This window comes from Phaseolus vulgaris, chromosome 6, assembly GCF_000499845.2.
Source record: "Phaseolus vulgaris cultivar G19833 chromosome 6, P. vulgaris v2.0, whole genome shotgun sequence".
NCBI lineage: Eukaryota > Viridiplantae > Streptophyta > Magnoliopsida > Fabales > Fabaceae > Phaseolus > Phaseolus vulgaris.
Window position 1 is genome coordinate 31,213,775 of NC_023754.2, and position 22,604 is coordinate 31,236,378.

Genomic DNA, 22,604 nt, shown 5'->3' on the forward strand with positions numbered 1-22,604 from the left:
CACCTCACACCACAAGGTACGAACTACTATTGCTCTCGTTCCTTTCAACTTTTCTTTCTTAATGCTATAATTATAAAATGTGAAATGATGTATAATGTTATTGTATGAATACCAATCTCCGATTGTTTGTTTTACGCTACAACATTGTTGTATCTACCTAATAGTGTTTTGGTTGGCCTGGTCTTAGGGATAAAAACTGTAGAAAATGAAGATCATAGATAAAATACATGAACCCGCAGCTGATCCAAACAGGGTGGTGTTCTCGTTTGAGTTCTTCCCGCCCAAGACTGAGGATGGGTGGACAATTTGTTTGAGAGGATGGACCGCATGGTGGTGCACAATCCCTCGTTTTGTGATATCACCTGGGGTGCTGGTGGAACCACCACTGATCTAACTTTGGAAATTGCCAACAAGATGCAGAACATTGTCTGTGTGGATACCATGATGCACCTAACCTGCACCAACATGCCTGTTGAGAAGATAGACCATGCTCTCCACATCAAGTCCTACGGCCTCCAGAATGTGCTTGCTCTTCAAGGTGACCCCCCACATGGCCAGGACAAATTTGTGCAGGTTGAAGGCGGCTTTGCCTGCGCACGCGACCTGGTACCAATTCCTTTCACCTCCAATTTTCCTCATATTTATATAATTCATTCTATTTTTGCTAATCTCAGCTAGGATGGTTACAGAACCATATCACCCTCACTCAGGCTCTATTTTACCAATTCTAGACTCCATTTGGAAGGACTTTGATGGTTTATAGCTATTTTCGTAGAAACCCTTTTTTAAGAAAAGATTTCAATTGTGCACAGACCGACTCCTCTCTCATAACTTGTCAGTGTCTCATTTTTTGTACTATCTGAGATCTGAGATATGCTGGACCAACGAGTTGTTGGTGGCTTGCTCCTTTTGAGCTAGATTTGCATTTAAGTCTTGTGGATGGAAAAAACGTGTTTGGGAGAGCAGACCCCACTAAAGGTGGGGCAGTCGTGTTCCTTGATGGAAATTTGTTATTGGCAAAGCACCTGGATACTCTGCACTGCCTGAAAATATAAGGAATGAAACTTTTTTTTTAAAATCAAACGTTAATGAGTTTTGGAACATTATACTGCATTTTTAGTGATGATAAAACTTTGGGCTTAGTTTCATAAAATTTGATACTAGCTGTTGATCCTGTTAGTTCAGTTTGTTTGAGTGCTGGTTTTGTGGATGCCAATTTTTTGTAGGTGAAACATATCAGCTAAATATGGTGACTGCTTTGGCATTACAATAGCTGGTTATCCAGGTTTCGCACATCTCATGATTTTCAACTTCATTATCTCATTCTGTTAAGTGCTTTTCTGCTCCTTTTTTCCACCATCATTTTCTCTTACAATCTACAGTCTTTCTCTTCAGAGGCACATCCGGATGTTATAGGAAGTGATGGGTTGGCTACAGCTGAATGTTATCAAAAGGATCTTGAATACCTGAAGAGCAAGGTCTCGTCATTGAATTAGAATTCATCCGTTTATGTGTTAAAAGTTTTTTTATCTGTTCTGGAACATAGTATAGGGAATTCTTTTAATCTGTGACTTTTATTAAACAAGAAGGGCAAAAAAAAAAAGATACTAAAGAGAAATGCTGCATTTTTGGATAAACTTAGCTTTCTTCTAAATGAAAATGAAAAGTAGCAAGTGAAGGGTTGGCAGTCGTGAAGGATTCTTTTGCAAGGAATTTTTTTGTTAATTTTTCTGCCTCTTTCTCGGGCCTCCTATTCTGAGTTCATGTTTTTTATAGGTTGATGCTGGAGCAGATGTAATTGTCACCCAGTTATTTTATGATACGGATACATCCCTGAAATTTGTGAATGACTGTTGCCAAATTGGAATAACTTGTCCTATTGTACCTGGAATTATGCCCATTAATAATTACAAGGGTTTTCTCCGCATGACTGGGTTTTGTAAAACAAAGGTAAGAATTTATTTTTTGTATAGACCTTTTGTATAGACCTTCAATAATCTCAAGGACCTTGCAGGATGGGGGTCTAAAGAAAGTATAAAAAAGGCACTTGAACGATACATATTGATCCCTCTTTATATATGCATACTGGAAGAAAATATCAGTTGTGCTTCAGAATATTAATAAAAATTAAACCTCAACATACATTGCGAGGTAAAGTATTACTTGCGATAGATAGTTAAATTCTAGAATGTTGTGTTGGACGAGTGAACATAATTAACTAGTATTAGGGATCAATGTTAAGATAAAATGTTTCCACATAATATGTCGTTGTTATGTAATACTTGTCTGTCACATTTTACCAATTTGTTATATTACTCAAGTCCCATGGACTCTAATACATTGTTTTATTTTCAATGACATAATCTAGATACCAGCTGACATTATGTCTGCTTTAGAGCCTATCAAGGACAATGAAGAAGCTGTCAAGTCTTATGGAGTTCACTTGGGAACTGAAATGTGCAAAAAGATTTTATCTCATGGAATTAAGACATTGCATCTTTATACACTAAATATGGAGAAATCAGCTTTAGCAATACTAATGGTTGGCTCCTATGCATGTGATGTGTATACTTTAATTGTTATTTTTGGAAGACTTGACCTATTTGAAAGTTGATATTAATGTTGCTTTTGTCAGAACCTTGGCTTAATTGAAGAGTCCAAAATTTCTAGATCCTTACCATGGAGACGTCCCACAAATGTTTTCGGTGTTAAAGAAGACGTCCGTCCAATCTTTTGGTTAATTACCTTTGCAACTGTCATGTCGTCTTCCATAATGAGTGAATCTGTATGAAGGATTTCTTACTTTCTTTATACAACGATCAAAGGGCAAATTGTCCAAAAAGCTACATATCTTGTGGGGTGATTACGTCATATAGTGCATTAACTGATTATCAGGTGCACACGGTTACTTAGTGATTTAAATTTGTGTATGTTATTTAACACTTTTATTTTCTTTCCCAGAGGATAAAAAAGTCTCTGCACTATCGGTAGATCAAGATCAATTTTTTAATAGTAGACCATTTATCTAAAATTAAATCTTATTAGTACTTTGTGGAGAAACTAAAAGTGCAAACTATCAATCCAAATGTAATGTAAAACATATTGCAGTCAGTGATGAATCTAATAAGAATAGTTCTTTAAGAAACTTGACTCTCTGCATACTTCTCTATTATGAATAGATTAAGATCGATCTTCTAAACTGTGGTCACAATTGTATTGATATTGATATTGAATTGTGGAAAATTGTTGACAAATGTAGTTGATGCAATCACAATTATGATTCTGATGCCGTTGTGGAAACCTCCAAAACCACAATATTGTGGCTACAATTATGGTTGTAGTGTAAATTGCAATTTGAAACCTTGGATTTCATGTGAGTTAGATTGGGTGCCCTACATTGGAAAACAAGGTTTTGGTATCATATTTTGTGTGTGATTATGACGCTGTATAAACTATTTATTTTGAAAAAATGAATAGAAAGGTCATATACAAAGCCTAATTACTTTGTCATGCAAAGCCTAAAACACATGGAAAAGAAAACAAGGCAGAAACAGAAGTGTGAAAACTACATTGAAGCTTTTAGAAATTGGTATGTCTTGTAATTTGCTAGTGCTATAATTCATCATTTTTTTCTTGCAGTTCATGTGACCACGTGCGTGGGACAAGAAGCTTATTGGAGAATGGGTTGCTCCCTTGAAAAGCATTGAAGATATATATGAGGTGGACTTATTTTTGCACTTCGATTCTAACATTACTAGAATAGTCTTGCTAACACTTAAGCATCATCTAAATTTACCCACTCTTGTTATATATCAGAGATTTAGAATGTATAGCATTGGTAAGTTAAGAAGCAATCCTTTAGGGTTTTAGGATATTTGGGTTTCAGGGTTTAGGGTGTTAAAGTTTTAGGATTTGGGGTTTAGGGTTTTAAGATTTTAGGTTTTAGGTTTACAATTTGGGGTTTTTGGGTTTGGGGTTAAGGGCACAATAAAATCACTTACGATAAACTCACTCACGATAAAGTCACCCACAATAAACTCACTCACGATAAAGTTACCCACGATAAAGCCACCAATAATAAACTCACTCATGATAAACTCACTCACCTTAAAATCACTCACGATAAACTCACCCACGGTAAACTCACCTTAAAAACCTTGATAATCCTATAAACCATAAAAATCCAAAAAACCATTTAAACCCTAAAACCCCTGGAACCGTAATAAACCCTATGAAGTCCAGTAAACCTAAAAACCCTAAAGAACCCTAAAACCTTAAGAACCCTAAAAACACTAAAAATAGTAAAAACCCTATAAACCCTAAAAAACCCTACAAACCTTAATAATCCTAAAAACCATAAGGAAATTGAGAACAAATTTGAGGCTCAAATCTCAGTCTCAAATCAATAAAAACAATAAGGAATGTCTGGTAAAAATTTCAAATCAAAACACCTAAGGAATAAGGCGTAATATATTCCACACCGAGAGCAAACTTAACTGAAAAACTTGTTTTTCCAAAAAACAAAACATCCTGTCTTTTCTTCGCTATATCTTTTTTGTGTTTTTTTTGGAGTTCCTCCTTAACTGGGTGAAAAAAACATATAAAAATACTTATGTGGATTTTTTCAGTCACCATTATCTCGGTTAACAAGCACCACATCTTCCTTTTAAAATATGTCATTTTATGAAAGTAGACCACTCTTCCACATTTTCGTTCCGTTCATAACATTTATCTTTTTCCCAAAAATAATTTTCCTCATTCCCTCCATAATGTTAGTCTTTTTCCTGCAAAAAGAATTTCCCCCTAAATATTGTATTTGACAAATCTTTTAAGCTTGTAAAACCCTCTCATTTCTTCTCTTTCTAAACCCTCACATAAACCCTCCCTCCATAACGTGAATTTCCCCCCTAAATATTGTATTTGACAAGTTTTTGAAGCTTGTGAAACCCTCTCATCTCTTCTCTTTCGAAACCCTCACACAAACCCTCACTGTGTAATCGTCAACCTATGCAACCACGCTCACACCTCTCTTCCTTTCTCATCCCATTCATCAATCCCGCCAACCTTCCCCCTCTCAAGATATCCAATAGCTCCCCTGTCACCGAACTTCGATTCCCTCTCCCAACCCTCCTTCCTCCCCGTCCAGTCCCTCGCGCCACCAACATGTTGCCACTTCCACCATCCTTGAGTGCGACGAGTTTGATGCTTCAACCGTCGACTCTGCCTCCAGCCGTGGGGTTAGATTTTAGGTTCATACCGCCGCTGATCATCCTTCCCCTACCTTCAACCTCATGAAACCTGCCCAGAAAGTTTTATCTTCACTCACGAAAACTCGAGAAAACTAGGTTATATTCTTAATTTTGCCCTCTTATTCATTTGTTATATCTCCTTTCTTGTACAGTTCTCATCGTTTTATTTGGACCCTTTCAAACCTGATGTGCTAAGATTGGGAAGCTTACTATGCATATTGAAGTGGCAGAGAATAGCTTCCGCATCCACTGGCGAGTCAAACCCCACCGTCAGAGGTAAACTTGTTTGATTGGAATCAAAATTTTTGACTTTTTATTTCTCCATTTCAGTTTTACCATCCAACCCCTTTCGAACATTATGAAAAAAAACACAAAATCGTTTATGGTATACTTTGTGATATATGGTAGAGTAGGCTCGAGGAATTTTAAGCAACATTACTATTTCCCTAAGAGAGCCTAACTACTCTTAAAATAAGTTTTGGATGCTAGTTCTGTTCTTCTTTTTGTCTTTCTAGATATATTTTAAATGATTTTCAGAAACTACAATAACTTTGGATGAACTAGGAGAATATGCAGAGCCTCTTCTGGGGTGTTGGATTGACAATAGACTATTACGTTATCAATTGAATCTTTTATAGTGTTTAAGTAGGTTTCTTATCTTCAGTTAGGCCGACATTTGCTTGTTACCTAGTTAATTGAAGTCAACCTAGCCTGTGATGGTAAATGGTAAATAAAACATTGACTAGGATATTGGAATATGAGCTAGGCAGGTATGTTTGATTTCAAAATTATAAGTGCTTTTGAGGGTATGAAAGACGGTTAGTATGCAGCCTTAGCCTTGCATATGCAAAGAGGATGTTTCTGAATTGAAACCCATGACCAACCAGTCATGGCACAACTTTACCGCTGCACCAAGGCTTGCCCTCTAATAATATAAATATTTTTTTATTAAAAAAATAAGTTTACAAAAGTGGGTTCCATCTCAGTGGACACAAATGAACCATTTATTCAATTATATCTATGTATATAGTTGGTTTTTAAATGGGAATTTGTTATTATGTTTTGTAGGCATTTGGCACCAAGTACTATATGCATGGAGTTATTAGATGAGAAGACAGATGTATTTGCCTTTGATATGTTCTTGCTTGAAATCCTCTCTGGTAGGTAACCAGTGGATGGGTCTGACCAAAGTGTGCACAGTTGGGTATCATCCCTATTGACTTTTGATGTTGAAACTCTTTCTATTTAAGCACTTAATTCTAATTGTCGTGTTTCATGCCCAACCCCACATTTGGTTTGGTTGGTCTAGATTTAGGCTAGATTAATGGTGACCTTGTTTAGTGCTTGCAGGGTTTCACAATCTTTGCAGTTCACTGCTGGCTTGATCTCCAACTTTTCTTTTATTCTTGTTTCACACTTGATTAAAGCAAAAGGTCCATTCATTACTAATATTCAGTCTTTCTACTTAATTTTGAATTACACTAATACAATAATTTCCTCTTTTTGAATTACAACATCATATTTCTTATTTTCTCATTATAAATTGAATATGTAAGATGTTTATAAAATAAAGGCTTTGGTTTTGCTTTTTGTACATGTCAAATTAATAATTAATGTTCAAGGTACTATACATGGACTAAGAGAAGGAAACATAAAATAATAAAATTTTGCCTATTCCTAAAAAGATATGAAAAAAGTACAAAAAAGTTTTTTTTTATTCTTGTTTTTTTAATTAAAAAATGTTTTGCTTTCCACACTACCAGATTTCCTTTGTTTTCACCCCTTTTTCTTATTTCTTTTTTATCTCTCAGCCCACCTTCACTGTTTTTTCTGCTTAAACCTACTGTTTTTTATGCAACCCTAAGCCCACATCACACCCGTTATCTTCACTATTTTTCTGCTAACACCCCCTACTATAATTTTTTGCACCCCTTTAGTCCACCTTCACTAGGTTTTCTGTTCACACCGCTGTTTCTCTCACACCACAACATTCCAAAAAAGTACCCGCCACACACACAGGAAACCACTGGACCTAATTTTCTGTTTTTTCTTCACTGCATCCTGCACCCAAAATAGACAAAAATGAAAAAAAAAGCAAGATGAAACGGAAAAACAAAACAGAAACCACCCCACGTGCTTCTTTCAACCTACAAACCTCAAAACACACATATATACACATACACACATATATAATTATTTTAAATATCTATAATTTGTAACGCATGTTTATTTATCTTTTATTTTTTATTATAAATTTATATGTATTTATTATTTAATATATAATAATAAAAATTCAAAATACATAAATAATATAAATTACAAAAAATGTTATTTAAATATTATAAATATATGTATGATAATTTTTTTATTTATCATTTAATATAATATAAATATTATTAATAATGTTAGTAATATTTATTAATACTAATATTATTATTATTATTATTATTATTATTATGAATAATATTATAATAATTATGAATAATATTATTAATTTCAATAATAATAATAAAATTAATAATATGAATGATATTAAATATGTGAATAATATTAATAATTTTGATATTATTAATTATATTAATATTAATAATTATATTAATAAATATAATAATAATTATAATATGACAACAAAAAAAGAAGTTAACTAGTGTAATGGTTAAAAACTTCTTTGTTGATTTAAGGGACTTGAAATAATAAAATTAAATTTGAAACATTAAAATTAAATTTGAGTGTAATGGTTAAAAATTTCTTTGTTGATTTAAGGGACTGGAAACAATAAAATTAAATTTGAAACATTAAAATTAAATTTAGAATTTAGAGTTTGTGGTTTGTATGAGTATAATTAGAGTTAGGTTTTCTTTTGATAGCTATAACAACGTCTTTTCTGATCACTAATTCTAGAGCCTTCTAGTAGAAGGTTATTTCTTATTTTAAAAAACACATTCTATATCCTAAAATTTTGGAATTTGATTAGAAGATTTATTAGAACATTTAATATTAAAATTTGATTAACAGATTTGTTAGGAAGTTTATCTTTGAAATTTGTTAGCATATTATTGAAATAATTTGGGATTTAATAAACAGATTTGGTGGAATTAATTATCTTTCTCCGACAATATGTTCTCAAATTGACATTTTGTTAAGGTGTTTTTGAAATTTTTGAAATGACAATGGCAGAACATTAAAAAACACGCACTTATATAAGTTAATAGTATTTTGGTATTTTAGTACAAGATGCATGTATGAATTATGGGGTGTATGAAGCAGAAGCCTCACAATGTCTCTTTTATTACACAAAGTGGACTGATTCTTCTTGCACTTCCTTCACTTTTTAGCCAACCCATACTACAATTAATTTAACCATTATACCCCTTCAGTGAATATGCTATGCTAGGTAAAACAAATATAGATATTGTTTATGTTTTGAAGTGTCTACGTGCAGAGCGTTCAAAAATTTCAAATTTATTTCACAGGAGGGTGTGGGGAATGCGCACATTGTAAGTCAGAAGAGAGCAACATGTGTGAGCTCCTTAGGATGAACACCGATAGGGGTGTGATGATCAATGATGGGCAACCAAGGTTCTCTAAGAATGGAAAACCCATATACCATTTCTTGGGAACCTCCACATTCTTTTGTTGCAAAGATCAACCCAGGTGCTCCACTTGACAAATCTTGGAGCTGTTTGGCCTTGCGGTATGTTTTTTGTTTTGCGTTTAATAGTGCTTCTTTCAGCCGTTGATAATGTGATATAGTAACATTAATTCCCAGTCTTGATTTTCAATCACTATTTTAGGCTGCAGAAGGGGTAAGGATTTCAGGTGCTTCAAGAATTATTGGAACTGATTTAGTTTCATCCAGATTTGAAGAAGGTATAATGTCCCCATCATCGAACAGATGTTTAAAGATTCGGCACAAGATAATTACATTCCTTTTGGTTTATTGATAGTGGCTTGTGATTTTATTTTTGTTGTCAGTTAAGAAGTGTGGGGTTAACGAGTTTGTGAATCCAAAGGCTCATGATAAACCTATACAACAGGTTAGTTCTTGTAGATGTTGATGTCTCATTGTATAATTTGAGTTGACATTGCTTATATTGTAGAGAAAGGAGTCAACTTATCGGGTGGACAGAGAGCAGGTCTTGCTTTGGCAAGGTGCTATCTTCCAATTCTCTTTTTATTATAAGTATATTTGGGAGTTTTATGTCTTCATTCTTTTTATAAAAGGGCTGTTCTAAATTCTAATACTGTTCAATTAGCAGGGCATTGTATGATGACTCAGCTGTTGTTATGCTTGATGATGTCCTGAGTGCAGTAGATTTACAAGTTGCTCAACGCCATTCTAGGTCCCCTTATGCAGAGAAAAATTCGATTGCTCTGTAACCATATCATTGAGGTTATTGTGACTCTCTACAAACTATTATTTATTATCATAATTACATTGGTATTTTTTTCAAGTATTCCGATTAAATTCAGATGAACATGATATTTTCTGTGATATTTTTCAGAAGATACGTATTGTATATTTTGTATTTCTATAAAAGGTATACTTATATAAGGATTAACTTATTGATGCATCTCAATTTATGTGCAGGCAATATGTTCTGGTGATAAGATTGTTGTAATGGACAAGGGACACAAATTGGCTGGGAAATTCAGATGACTTTCAAATTAATTCATTTACAGAATTGTCTCCGTTGAATGAAATTGATTCATCTGGTATTGACTGCTGGAATGTAATTCGTCCAACCAATTAATACCCTTCTTCAACTTTTCAATTCAAACATTGGATTCTGACTTTTTCCGTGGAGATGGAAGTTGCAGTCTTTTTTATATTGAAATCAAATGAAATTTAATCCCTGTTTTTTAGCTCAGAAGTTTATGTCTATGGAAGTTTTTTTTTTGTACTATGCATTGATTTCAGTAAGAACCAATGGTTGAAGGTCTATCATCAAAATAATGATAGGTTCCTAACTATTGTTGTGATAGATTACTGATTGTTTATGTGCCTAGAAATTTCGGTTGGTGCCACTGGAAAATATATTGATATTATGACAGCTTGAATGTCATACCATGTTTTACTTGTACCTAGACATCTTGATTGTCAATTTATAAATAAGTAGAGAATTTTTCATAGTTTGTATATAGCATCCCATGGCCAATTTGACATGACTATGAATTGTTTTACATGGATTATTACTTAATTTTAATGGGATTGACACCCTGACACTTTATTACATGGATTATTACTTATTAGTTACAAGGGACAAAACAGGATGTTTCCATATGATAACAAGTCCTTATGATGTCCTTCCTTTTGGTATTCGGTTTCTTTTATTTGATAAATAAACCAAAATTTAAGGTGACTATGCTTTATTTTATATTGTTTGAATTTATTTATGCATCTACAACTTCCAGGTGATTGATGATTGTATTAGTTGCAGTATCCTTTCGGTCACCTTTATTCATTTTCAAATAGGTTGCAAATCAGTTAGTTACATGTGAAATATTGACACAATTTTAATTGTAGGTTTCAATATGCATCATCGAAAGTTTAGTTGTTCTCTTGAATATGTCATTTGGCATAACCATTAATGTGATTAGGATAAAGAGACTATTCTAGTAATGACTTATTCAAAATGAGTTGATTTGATTGTAGTAACATGCATATTTATATGTGATTTAGTATAGAGATATGAAAATTTCATTTTTTTTCTATAGCACATTTAAATCTCGACTGATTTTGCTCTCACAATTTTAGTGTTTTGGAAGATCCATTATTTCTCGGATGAAGTGTATAGTATAACTTTTGAATTTAAATACAATTTAGTTCTCGTTTTTTTTAAGTAGTTAGTTAGTAGAAAATTTAAACGGAAATGTATAACTTTTTTGAAGTATGGGGTTTGTGATAATTACATAGATTCCACAATTCTTTTGGAAATAATTACATGTTTGGATTATATTTTAATGAAAAAATATTTTTTTCATGTTGTTTTATTCTGTTAATTTTATTTTCAATTTTTAAGATTGATATTTTTGGGGTTCGTGTTTTAGGGTTTTTAGGGTTTTCAGGTGTTTCAAGAATCATTGGAACTGATTTAGTTTCATCCAGATTTGAAGAAGGTATAATGTACCCATTATTGAAGGTTCGTTTGTATGTAAAATTGTTTGATTTTTTTCGTGGGAAAATATTCATCCGTTTGAAATTTGTCGCATTTAGTCCAAAATTCAATGGAGATTCTTACGTGGAATTTCAAGAAAAAACTATTTCGGGAGAATTTTTCATAAATTTTGTGCAAACTAAGGTTATCTTCTACTTACTAAGCCTTACTCCTTGGGTATTTTGGTCAGAAAATTTTACTACATGTTTGTCACTGTGTCTACAGTGTTTTGGATTAGATTTCAGCCCTAGATTTCAGCCCTAGATTCGTCCCACAAGATTGACAATAAATTTTTTATTCATCAGTGTTAGAGCTGAAAGGAATGTTCGTTTGTTTGTAAACTGTTTGATATTTTTAGAGGGTGAATACTCATGCGCTTGACCTGAAATTTGTCGCGATTTGTCCCAAATTCAGTGGAGATTCTAAAGTGGAATTTCAAGAAAAAATTTCATAAATTTTGTTCAAACCAAGGTTATCCTCTACAAAAACTTGTGAAATTTCGCCATACTTTCTGAAATTCTATTATGGGTCTGTATTGCGCTAAAAAAATTCACATAACTACTTTCTTAGGTTGTTTGCACCCAGGTAAGGAGGCACGTCCATAACAAAATCACAAAAAGAAGATATGGGAAAGAAAAACCATAATGTTTTGTTTTCGAAAAACAAGTTTTTCTCACTCTCGGTCTGGGACTTACTACGTCTTACTCCTTGGGTATTTCTATCTAAATTTTTTTCCAGACATTCATCACTGTGTCTACCGATTTTTGACTGAGATTTGACACCCAAATTTGTCTCACAAGATTGGTAATAAATTTTTTATTCTTCACTGCAAGGCTGAAAGGAAGGTTCTTTGGTGTGTGAAACTGTTTGATTTTTTTTGTGGGTGAATACTCATCCGTTTGACCTGAAATTTGTCGCGTTTTGTCCCAAATTCAGTGGAGATTCTTGGGTGGAATTTCAGGAAAAAACTATTTTGGGAGAATTTTTCAGAAATTTTGTGCAAACCAAGGCTATCCTCTACCGAAAATTTCGGCCTAATTTCTAGAATTTTATTCTGGGTCTGTATTGAGCTGAAAAAAATTCTCACAAGCACTTTCGTATGTTGGACTGAAATTTTTGCCAGACATTCGTCACTGTGTCTATTGAGTTTTGGCTGAGGTTTGAGCCCCAGATTCGTCCCACAAGATTGGCAATAAATTTTTTATTCGTCACTGCCAGGGATTGAAAGGAAGGTTTGTTTGTGTGTGAAACTGTTTGATTTTTTTCGTGGGTGAATACTCATCCGCTTGACCTATAATTTGTCGCGTTTTGTCCTCAATTTAGTGGAGATCCTTACGTGAAATTTCAGAAAAAACTATTTCAGGATAATTTTTTTAAAATTTTGTGACACCAAAACTATCCTCTACCAAACCTTGTGAAATTTCTGGGTCCGTATTGCGCTTAAAAAAATTCACAGAAACACTTTCGTATGTTGTTTGCACCCAGGCAAGGAGGCACGTCCACAAACGAATCACAAAAGGAAGATAAGGAGAAGAAAAGCCATGACGTTTTCTTTTCGGAAAACCGGTTTTGTTCACTCTCGGTCTGGGACTTACTACGCCTTACTCCTTGGGTATTTTGGACTGAAATTTTTGCCAGACATTCGTCACTGTGTCTATTGAGTTTTGGCTGAGGTTTGAGCCCCAGATTCGTCCCACAAGATTGGCAAATTTTTTATTCGTCACTGCCAGGGATTGAAAGGAAGGTTCGTTTGTGTGTGAAACTGTTTGATTTTTTTCGTGGGTGAATACTCATCCGTTTGACCTGAAATTTGTCGCGTTTTGTCCCAAATTCAGTGGAGAGTCTTGGGTGGAATTTCAGGAAAAAACTATTCCGGGAGAATTTTTCAGAAATTTTGGGCAAACCAAGGCTATCCTCTACCGAAACTTGTGAAATTTCGGCATAATTTATGCAATTTAATTCAAAGTCCGTATTGCGCTGAAAAAAATTCACACAAGCACTTTCGTATGTTGTTTGCACCCAGGCAAGGAGGCACGTCCACAAACGAATCACAAATAGAAGATACGGGGAAGAAAAGCCAGGACGTTTTCTTTTCGGAAAACCGGTTTTGTTCACTCTCGGTCTGGGACATACTATGCCTTACTCCTGGGGTATTTTGGTATGAAATTTTTACCAGACATTCGTCACTGTGTCTATTGAGTTTTGGCTGAGGTTTGAGCCCCAGATTCGTCCCACATGATTGGCAATAAATTTTTTATTCGTCACTGCCAGGGCTGAAAGGAAGGTTCGTTTGTTTGTCAAACTGTTTGATTTTTTTCGTGGGTGAATACTCACCCGTTTGACCTGAAATTTATCGCGTTTTGTCCCAAACTCAGTGGAGATTCTTGGGTGGAATTTCAGGAAAAAACTATTCCGGGAGAACTTTTCAGAAATTTTGTGCAAACCAAAGCTATCCTCTACCGAAACTTTTGAAATTTTGGCCTAATTTCTAGAATTTTATTCTGGGTCTGTATTGCGCTGAAAAAAATTCACACAAGCACTTTCGTATGTTGTTTGCACCCAGGCAAGGAGGCACATCCACAAACGAATCACAAAAAGAAGATACGGGGAAGAAAAGCCAGGACGTTTTCTTTTCGGAAAACCGGTTTTGTTCACTCTCGGTCTGGGAATTACTATGCCTTACTCCTTGGGTATTTTGGTACGAAATTTTTACCAAACATTCGTTACTGTGTCTATTGAGTTTTGGCTAAGGTTTGAGCCCCAGATTCGTCCCAAAAGATTAGCAATAAATTTTTTATTCGTCACTGCCAGGGCTGAAAGGAAGGTTCGTTTGTGTGTGAAACTGTTTGATTTTTTTCGTGGGTGAATACTAATCCGTTTGACCTGAAATTTATCGCGTTATGTCCGAAATTCAGTGGAGATTCTTGGGTGGAATTTAAAGAAAAAACAATTCCGGGAGAATTTTTCAGAAATTTTGTGCAAACCAAGGCTATTCTCTACCGAAACTTGTGAAATTTCGGGCTAATTTCTAGAATTTTATTCTGGGTCCGTATTGCGCTGAAAAAAATTCACACAAGCACTTTCGTATGTTGTTTGCACCCAGGCAAGGAGGCACGACCATAAACGAATCACAAAAAGAAGATACGGGGAAGAAAAGCTAGGACGTTTTCTTTTTGGAAAACCGGTTTTGTTCACTCTCGGTCTGGGACTTACTATGCCTTACTCCTTGGGTATTTTGGTCGGAAATTTTTACCAGACATTCGTCACTGTGTCTATTAAGTTTTGGCTGAGGTTTGAGCCCCAGATTCGTCCCACAAGATTGGCAATAAATTTTTTATTCGTCACTGCCAGGGCTGAAAGGAATGTTCGTTTGTGTGTGAAACTGTTTGATTTTTTTCGTGGGTGAATACTCATCCGTTTGACCTGAAATTTGTCGCGTTTTGTCCCAAATTCAGTGGAGATTCTTTGGAGGAATTTCAGGAAAAAACTATTCCGGGAGAATTTTTCAGAAATTTTTAGCAAACCAAAGCTATCCTCTACCGAAACTTGTGAAATTTCGGCCTAATTTCTAGAATTTTATTATGGGTCTGTATTGAGCTGAAAAAAAATTCTCACAAGCACTTTCGTATGTTGTTTGCACCCAGGCAAGGAGGCACGTCCACAAACGAATCACAAAAAGAAGATACGGGGAAGAAAAGCCAGGACGTTTTCTTTTCGGAAAACTGGTTTTGTTCACTCTCGGTCTAGGACTTACTATGCCCTAGTCCTTGGGTATTTTGGTATGACATTTTTACCAGACATTCGTCGCTGTGTCTATTGAGTTTTGGCTGAGGTTTCAGCCCCAGATTCGTCCCACAAGATTGGCAATAAATTTTTTATTCGTCACTGCCAGGGCTGAAAGGAAGATTCGTTTGTGTGTGAAACTGTTTGATTTTTTTCGTGGGTAAATACTCATCCGTTTGACCTGAAATTTGTCGCGTTCTGTCCCAAATTCTGTGGAGATTCTTGGGTGGAATTTCAGGAAAAAACTATTCTGGTTGATTTTTTCAGAAATTTTGTGCAAACCAAGGCTATCATCTACCGAATCTTGTGAAATTTCGGCCTAATTTCTAGAATTTTATTCTGGGTCCGTATTGCGCTGAAAAAAATTCACACAAGCACTTTCGTATGTTGTTTGCACCCAGGCAAGGAGGCACGTCCACAAACGAATCACAAAAGGAAGATACGGGGAAGAAGAGCCAGGACGTTTTGTTTTTGGAAAACCGGTTTTGTTCACTCTCGGTCTGGGACTTACTATGCCTTACTCCTGGGGTATTTTGGTCTAAAATTTTTACCAGACATTCGTCGCTGTGTCTATTGAGTTTTGGCTGAAGTTTAGCCCCAGATTCGTCCCACAAGATTGGCAATAAGTTTTTTATTCGTCACTGCCAGGGCTGAAAGGAAGGTTCGTTTGTGTGTGAAACTGTTTGATTTTTTTCGTGGGTGAATACTCATCCGTTTGACCCTAAATTTGTCGCGTTCTGTCCCAAATTCTGTGGAGATTCTTGGGTGGAATTTCAGGAAAAAACTATTCAGGGAGAATTTTTCAGAAATTTTTAGCAAACCAAGGCTATCCTCTACAGAAACTTGTGAAATTTCGGCCTAATTTCTAGAATTTTATTCTGGGTCTGTATTGAGCTGAAAAAAATTCTCACAAGCACTTTCGTATGTTGTTTGCACCCAGGCAAGGAGGCACATCCACAAACGAATCACAAAAAGAAGATACGGGGAAGAAAAGCCAGTACGTTTTCTTTTCGGAAAACTGGTTTTGTTCACTCTCGGTCTGGGACTTACTATGCCTTAGTCCTTGGGTATTTTGGTATGAAATTTTTACCAGACATTCGCCACTGTGTCTATTGAGTTTTGGCTGAGGTTTCAGCCCCAGATTCGTCCCACAAGATTGGCAATAAATTTTTTATTCGTCACTGCCAGGGCTGAAAGGAAGGTTCGTTTGTGTGTGAAACTGTTTGATTTTTTTCGTGGGTGAATACTCATCCGTATGACCTGAAATTTGTCACGTTTTATCCCAAATTCAGTGGAGATTCTTGGGAGGAATTTCAGGAAAAAACTATTCCGGGAGAATTTTTCAGAAATTTTTAGCAAACCAAGGCTATCCTCTACCGAAACTTGTGAAATTTCGGCCTAATTTCTAGAATTTTATTCTGGGTCTGTATTGAGCTGAAAAAAAATTCTCACAAGCACCTTCGTATGTTGTTTGCACCCAGGCAAGGAGGCACGTCCACAAACGAATCACAAAAAGAAGATACGGGGATGAAAAGCCAGGACGTTTTCATATCGGAAAACCGGTTTTGTTCACTCTCGGTCTGGGACTTACTATGCCTTACTCCTTGGGTATTTTGGTCTGAAATTTTTACCAGACATTCGTCACTGTGTCTATTGAGTTTTGGCTGAGGTTTAGCCCCAGATTCGTCCCACAAGATTGACAATAAATTTTTTATTCGTCACTGCCAGGGCTGAAAGGAAGATTCGTTTGTGTGTGAAACTGTTTGATTTTTTTCGTGGGTAAATACTCATCCGTTTGACCTGAAATTTGTCGCGTTCTGTCCCAAATTCTGTGGAGATTCTTGGGTGGAATTTCAGGAAAAAACTATTCTGGTTGATTTTTTCAGAAATTTTGTGCAAACCAAGGCTATCATCTACCGAAACTTGTGAAATTTCGGCCTAATTTCTACAATTTTATTCTAGGTCCGTATTGCGCTGAAAAAATTCACAGAAGCACTTTCGTATGTTGTTTACACCCAGGCAAGGAGGCACGTCCACAAACGAATCACAAAAAGAAGATACGGGGAAGAAAAGCTAGGACGTTTTCTTTTCGGAAAACCTGTTTTGTTCACTCTCGGTCTGAGACTTATTACGCCTTACTCCTTGGGTATTTTGGACTGATATTTTTACCAGACATTCTTCACTGTGTCTATTGAGTTTTGGCTGAGGTTTGAGTCCCAGATACGTCCCACATGATTGGCAATAAATTTTTTATTCGTCACTGCCAGGGCTGAAAGGAAGGTTCGTTTGTGTGTGAAACTGTTTGATTTTTTTCGTGGGTGAATACTCATCCGTTTGACCTGAAATTTGTCGCGTTTTGTCCCAAATTCAGTGGAGATTCTTGGGTGGAATTTCAGGAAAAAACTATTTCGGGAGAATTTTTCAGAAATTTTGTGCAAACCAAGGCTATCCTCTACCGAAACTTTTGAAATTTCGGCCTAATTTCTAGAATTTTATTCTGGGTCTGTATTGAGTTGAAAAAAATTCTCACAAGCACTTTCGTATGTTGTTTGCACCCAGGCAAGGAGGCACGTCCACAAACGAATCACAAAAAGAAGATACGGGGAAGAAAAGCTAGGACGTTTTCTTTTCGGAAAACCGGTTTTGTTCACTCTCGGTCTGGGACTTACTATGCCTTACTCCGTGGGTATTTTGGTATGAAATTTTAACCAGACATTAGTCACTGTGTCTATTGAGTTTTGGCTGAGGTTTGAGCTCCAGATTCATCCCACAAGATTGGGAATAAATTTTTTATTCGTCACTGCCAGGGATTGAAAGGAAGGTTCGTTTATGTGTGAAACTGTTTGATTTTTTTCGTGGGTGAATACTCATCCGTTTGACCTGAAATTTTGTTGCGTTTTTTCCCAAATTCAGTGGAGATTCTTGGGTGGAATCTCAGGAAAAAACTATTCCGGGAGAATTTTTCAGAAATTTTTAGCAAACCAAGGCTATCCTCTACCGAAACTTGTGAAATTTCGGCCTAATTTCTGCAATTTTATTATGGGTCCGTATTGCGCTGAAAAAAATTCACAGAAGCACTTTCGTATGTTGTTTGCACCCAGGCAAGGAGGCACGTCCAGAAACGAATCTCAAAAAGAAGATACTGGGAAGGAAAGCAAGGACGTTTTCGTTTCGGAAAACCGGTTTTGTTCACTCTCGGTCTGGGACGTACTATGCCTTACTCCTTGGGTATTTTGTCTGATATTTTTACAAGACATTCGTCACTGTGTCTATTGAGTTTTGGCTGAGGTTTGAGCCCCAGATTCGTCCCACAAGATTGGCAATAAATTTTTTATTCGTCACTGCCAGGGCTGAAAGGAAGGTTCGTTTGTGTGTGAAACTGTTTGATTTTTTTCGTGGGTGAATACTCATCCGTTTGACCTGAAATTTGTCGCGTTCTGTCCCAAATTCTGTGGAGATTCTTGGGTGGAATTTTAGGAAAAAACTATTCTGGGAGATTTTTTCAGAAATTTTGTGCAAACCAAGGCTATCATCTACCGAAACTTGTGAAATTTCGGCCTAATTTCTACAATTTTATTCTGGGTCCGTATTGCGCTGAAAAAATTCACACAAGCACTTTCGTATGTTGTTTGCACCCACGCAAGGAGGCACGTCCACAAACGAATCACAAAAGGAAGATACGGGGAAGAAGAGCCAGGACGTTTTGTTTTCGGAAAACCGGTTTTGTTCACTCTCGGTCTGGGACTTACTATGCCTTACTCCTTGGGTATTTTGGTCTGAAATTTTTACCAGACATTCGTCACTGTGTCTATTGAGTTTTGGCTGAGGTTTAGCCCCAGATTCGTCCCACATGATTGGCAATAAATTTTTTATTCGTCACTGCCAGGGTTGAAAGGAAGGTTCGTTTGTGTGTCAAACTGTTTGATTTTTTTCGTGGGTGAATACTCATCCGTTTGACCTGAAATTTGTCGCGTTCTGTCCCTAATTAAGTGGAGATTCTTGGGTGGAATTTCAGGAAAAAACTATTCCGGGAGAATTTTTCAGAAATTTTGGGCAAACCAAGGCTATCCTCTACCGAAACTTGTGAAATTTCGGCATAATTTATGCAATTTAATTCAAAGTCCGTATTGCGCTGAAAAATATTCACACAAGTACTTTCGTATGTTGTTTGCACCCAGGCAAGGAGGCACGTCCACAAACGAATCACAAAAAGAAGATACGGGAAAGAAAAGCCAGGACGTTTTCTTTTCGGAGAACCGGTTTTGTTCACTCTCGGTCTGGGACTTACTATGCTTTAATCCTGGGGTATTTTGGTATGAAATTTTTACCAGACATTCGTCACTGTGTCTATTGAGTTTTGGCTGAGGTTTAGCCCCAGATTCGTCCCACAAGATTGGCAATAAATTTTTTATTCGTCACTGGCAGGGCTGAAAGGAAGGTTCGTTTGTGTGTGAAACTGTTTAATTTTTTTCGTGGGTGAATACTCATCCGTTTGACCTGAAATTTGTCGCGTTCTGTCCCAAATTCAGTGGAGATTCTTGGGTGAAATTTCAGGAAAAAACTATTTCGGGAGAATTTTTCAGAAATTTAGTGCAAACCAAGGCTATCCTTTACTGAAACTAGTGAAATTCCGGCCTAATTTCTGCAATTTCATTCTGGGTCCGTATTGCGCTGAAAAAAATTCACAGAAGCACTTTCGTATGTTGTTTGCACCCAGGCAAGGAGGCAGGTCGATAAACGAATCACAAAAAGAAGATACAGGGAAGAAAAGCCAGGACGTTTTCTTTTCGGAAAACCGATTTTGTTCACTCTCGGTCTGGGACTTACTATGCCTTACTCCGTGGGTATTTTGGTATGAAATTTTAACCAGACATTAGTCACTGTGTCTATTGAGTTTTGGCTGAGGTTTGAGCTCCAGATTCATCCCACAAGATTGGGAATAAATTTTTTATTCGTCACTGCCAGGGATTGAAAGGAAGGTTCGTTTATGTGTGAAACTGTTTGATTTTTTCGTGGGTGAATACTCATCCGTTTGACCTGAAATTTGTTGCGTTTTTTCCCAAATTCAGTGGAGATTCTTGGGTGGAATCTCAGGAAAAAACTATTCCGGGAGAATTTTTCAGAAATTTTTAGCAAACCAAGGCTATCCTCTACCGAAACTTGTGAAATTTCGGCCTAATTTCTGCAATTTTATTATGGGTCCGTATTGCGCTGAAAAAAATTCACAGAAGCACTTTCGTATGTTGTTTGCACCCAGGCAAGGAGGCACGTCCAGAAACGAATCTCAAAAAGAAGATACTGGGAAGGAAAGCAAGGACGTTTTCGTTTTGGAAAACCGATTTTGTTCACACTCGGTCTGGGACTTACTATGCCTTACTCCTGGGTATTTTGGTATGAAATTTTACCAGACATTCATCACTGTGTCTATTGAGTTTTGGCTGAGGTTTAAACCCTAGATACGTCCCACATGATTGGCAATAAATTTTTTATTCGTCACTGCCAGGGTGAAAGGAAGGTTCGTTTGTGTGTCAAACTGTTTGATTTTTTCGTGGGTGAATACTCATCCGTTTGACCTGAAATTTGTCGCGTTCTGTCCCTAATTAAGTGGAGAGTCTTGGGTGGAATTTCAGGAAAAAACTATTCCGGGAGAATTTTTCAGAAATTTTGGGCAAACCATACCGAAACTTGTGAAATTTCGGCATAATTTATGCAATTTAATTCAAAGTCCGTATTGCGCTGAAAAATATTCACACAAGTACTTTCGTATGTTGTTTGCACCCAGGCAAGGAGGCACGTCCACAAACGAATCACAAAAAGAAGATACGGGAAGAAAAGCCAGGACGTTTTCTTTTCGGAGAACCGGTTTTGTTCACTCTCGGTCTGGGACTTACTATGCTTACTCCTGGGTATTTTGGTCTGAAATTTTTACCAGACATTCGTCACTGTGTCTATTGAGTTTTGGCTGAGGTTTAGCCCCAGATTCGTCCCACAAGATTGGCAATAAATTTTTATTCGTCACTGCAGGGCTGAAAGGAAGGTTCGTTTGTGTGTGAAACTGTTTAATTTTTTTCGTGGGTGAATACTCATCCGTTTGACCTGAAATTTGTCGCGTTCTGTCCCAAATTCAGTGGAGATTCTTGGGTGGAATTTCAGGAAAAAACTATTCTGGGAGAATTTTTCAGAAATTTTGTGCAAACCAAGGCTATCCTCTACGAAACTAGTGAAATTCCGGCCTAATTTCTGCAATTTCATTCTGGGTCCGTATTGCGCTGAAAAAAATTCACAGAAGCACTTTCGTATGTTGTTTGCACCCAGGCAAGGAGGCAGTCCATAAACGAATCACAAAAAGAAGATACGGGAAGAAAAGCCAGGACGTTTTCTTTTCGGAAAACCGTTTTGTTCACTCTCGGTCTGGGACTTACTATGCCTTACTCCTTGGGTATTTTGGTATGAAATTTTACCAGACATTAGTCACTGTGTCTATTGAGTTTTGGCTGAGGTTTGAGCCCAGATTCATCCCACAAGATTGGAATAAATTTTTTATTCGTCACTGCCAGGGTTGAAAGGAAGGTTCGTTTGTGTGTGAAACTGTTTGATTTTTTTCGTGGGTGAATACTCATCCGTTTGACCTGAAATTTGTCGCGTTTTGTCCCAAATTCAGTGGGATTCTTGGGTGGAATTTCAGGAAAAAACTATTCCGGAGAATTTTTCAGAAATTTTGTGCAAACCAAGCTATTCTCTACCGAACTTTGAAATTTCGCCTAATTTCTAGAATTTTATTCTGGGTCGTATTGAGTTGAAAAAAATTCTCACAAGCACTTTCGTATGTTGTTTGCACCCAGGCAAGGAGGCACGTCCACAAACGAATCACAAAAAGAAGATACGGGGAAGAAAAGCAGGACGTTTTCTTTTCGGAAAACCGGTTTTGTTCACTCTCGGTCTGGGACTACTATGCCTTACTCCTTGGGTATTTTGGTCTGAATTTTTACAGACATTCGTCACTGTGTCTATTGAGTTTTGGCTGAGGTTTGAGCCCCAGATTCGTCCCACAAGATTGGCAATAAATTTTTTATTCGTCACTGCCAGGGCTGAAAGGAAGGTTCGTTTGTGTGTGAAACTGTTTGATTTTTTTCGTGGGTGAATACTCATCCGTTTGACCTGAAATTTGTCGCGTTCTGTCCCAAATTCTGTGGAGATTCTTGGGTGGAATTTAGGAAAAAACTATTCGGGAGATTTTTTCAGAAATTTGTGCAAACCAAGGCTATCATCTACCGAAACTTGTGAAATTCGGCCTAATTTCTACAATTTATTCTGGGTCCGTATTGCGCTGAAAAAATTCACACAAGCACTTTCGTATGTTTTTGCACCCACGCAAGGAGGCACGTCACAAAACGAATCACAAAAAGAAGATACG

The 22,604-nt window shown here is 36.5% G+C and overlaps 1 long non-coding RNA gene and 1 pseudogene across 1 annotated transcript; both read left to right on the top strand.

Moving 5' to 3' along the window:
- The first annotated feature begins 191 nt into the window (after positions 1 to 191).
- Positions 192 to 6,638, top strand: LOC137832946 (methylenetetrahydrofolate reductase (NADH) 2-like; annotated as a pseudogene).
- A 1,615-nt stretch (positions 6,639 to 8,253) lies between these two features.
- On the top strand, positions 8,254 to 10,234 carry LOC137832947 (uncharacterized). Its single transcript, XR_011084638.1, has 6 exons — positions 8,254 to 8,943; positions 9,044 to 9,119; positions 9,225 to 9,286; positions 9,350 to 9,401; positions 9,509 to 9,642; positions 9,841 to 10,234. It is a non-coding gene; the product is annotated as an uncharacterized lncRNA (long non-coding RNA).
- The last annotated feature ends 12,370 nt before the right edge of the window (positions 10,235 to 22,604 follow it).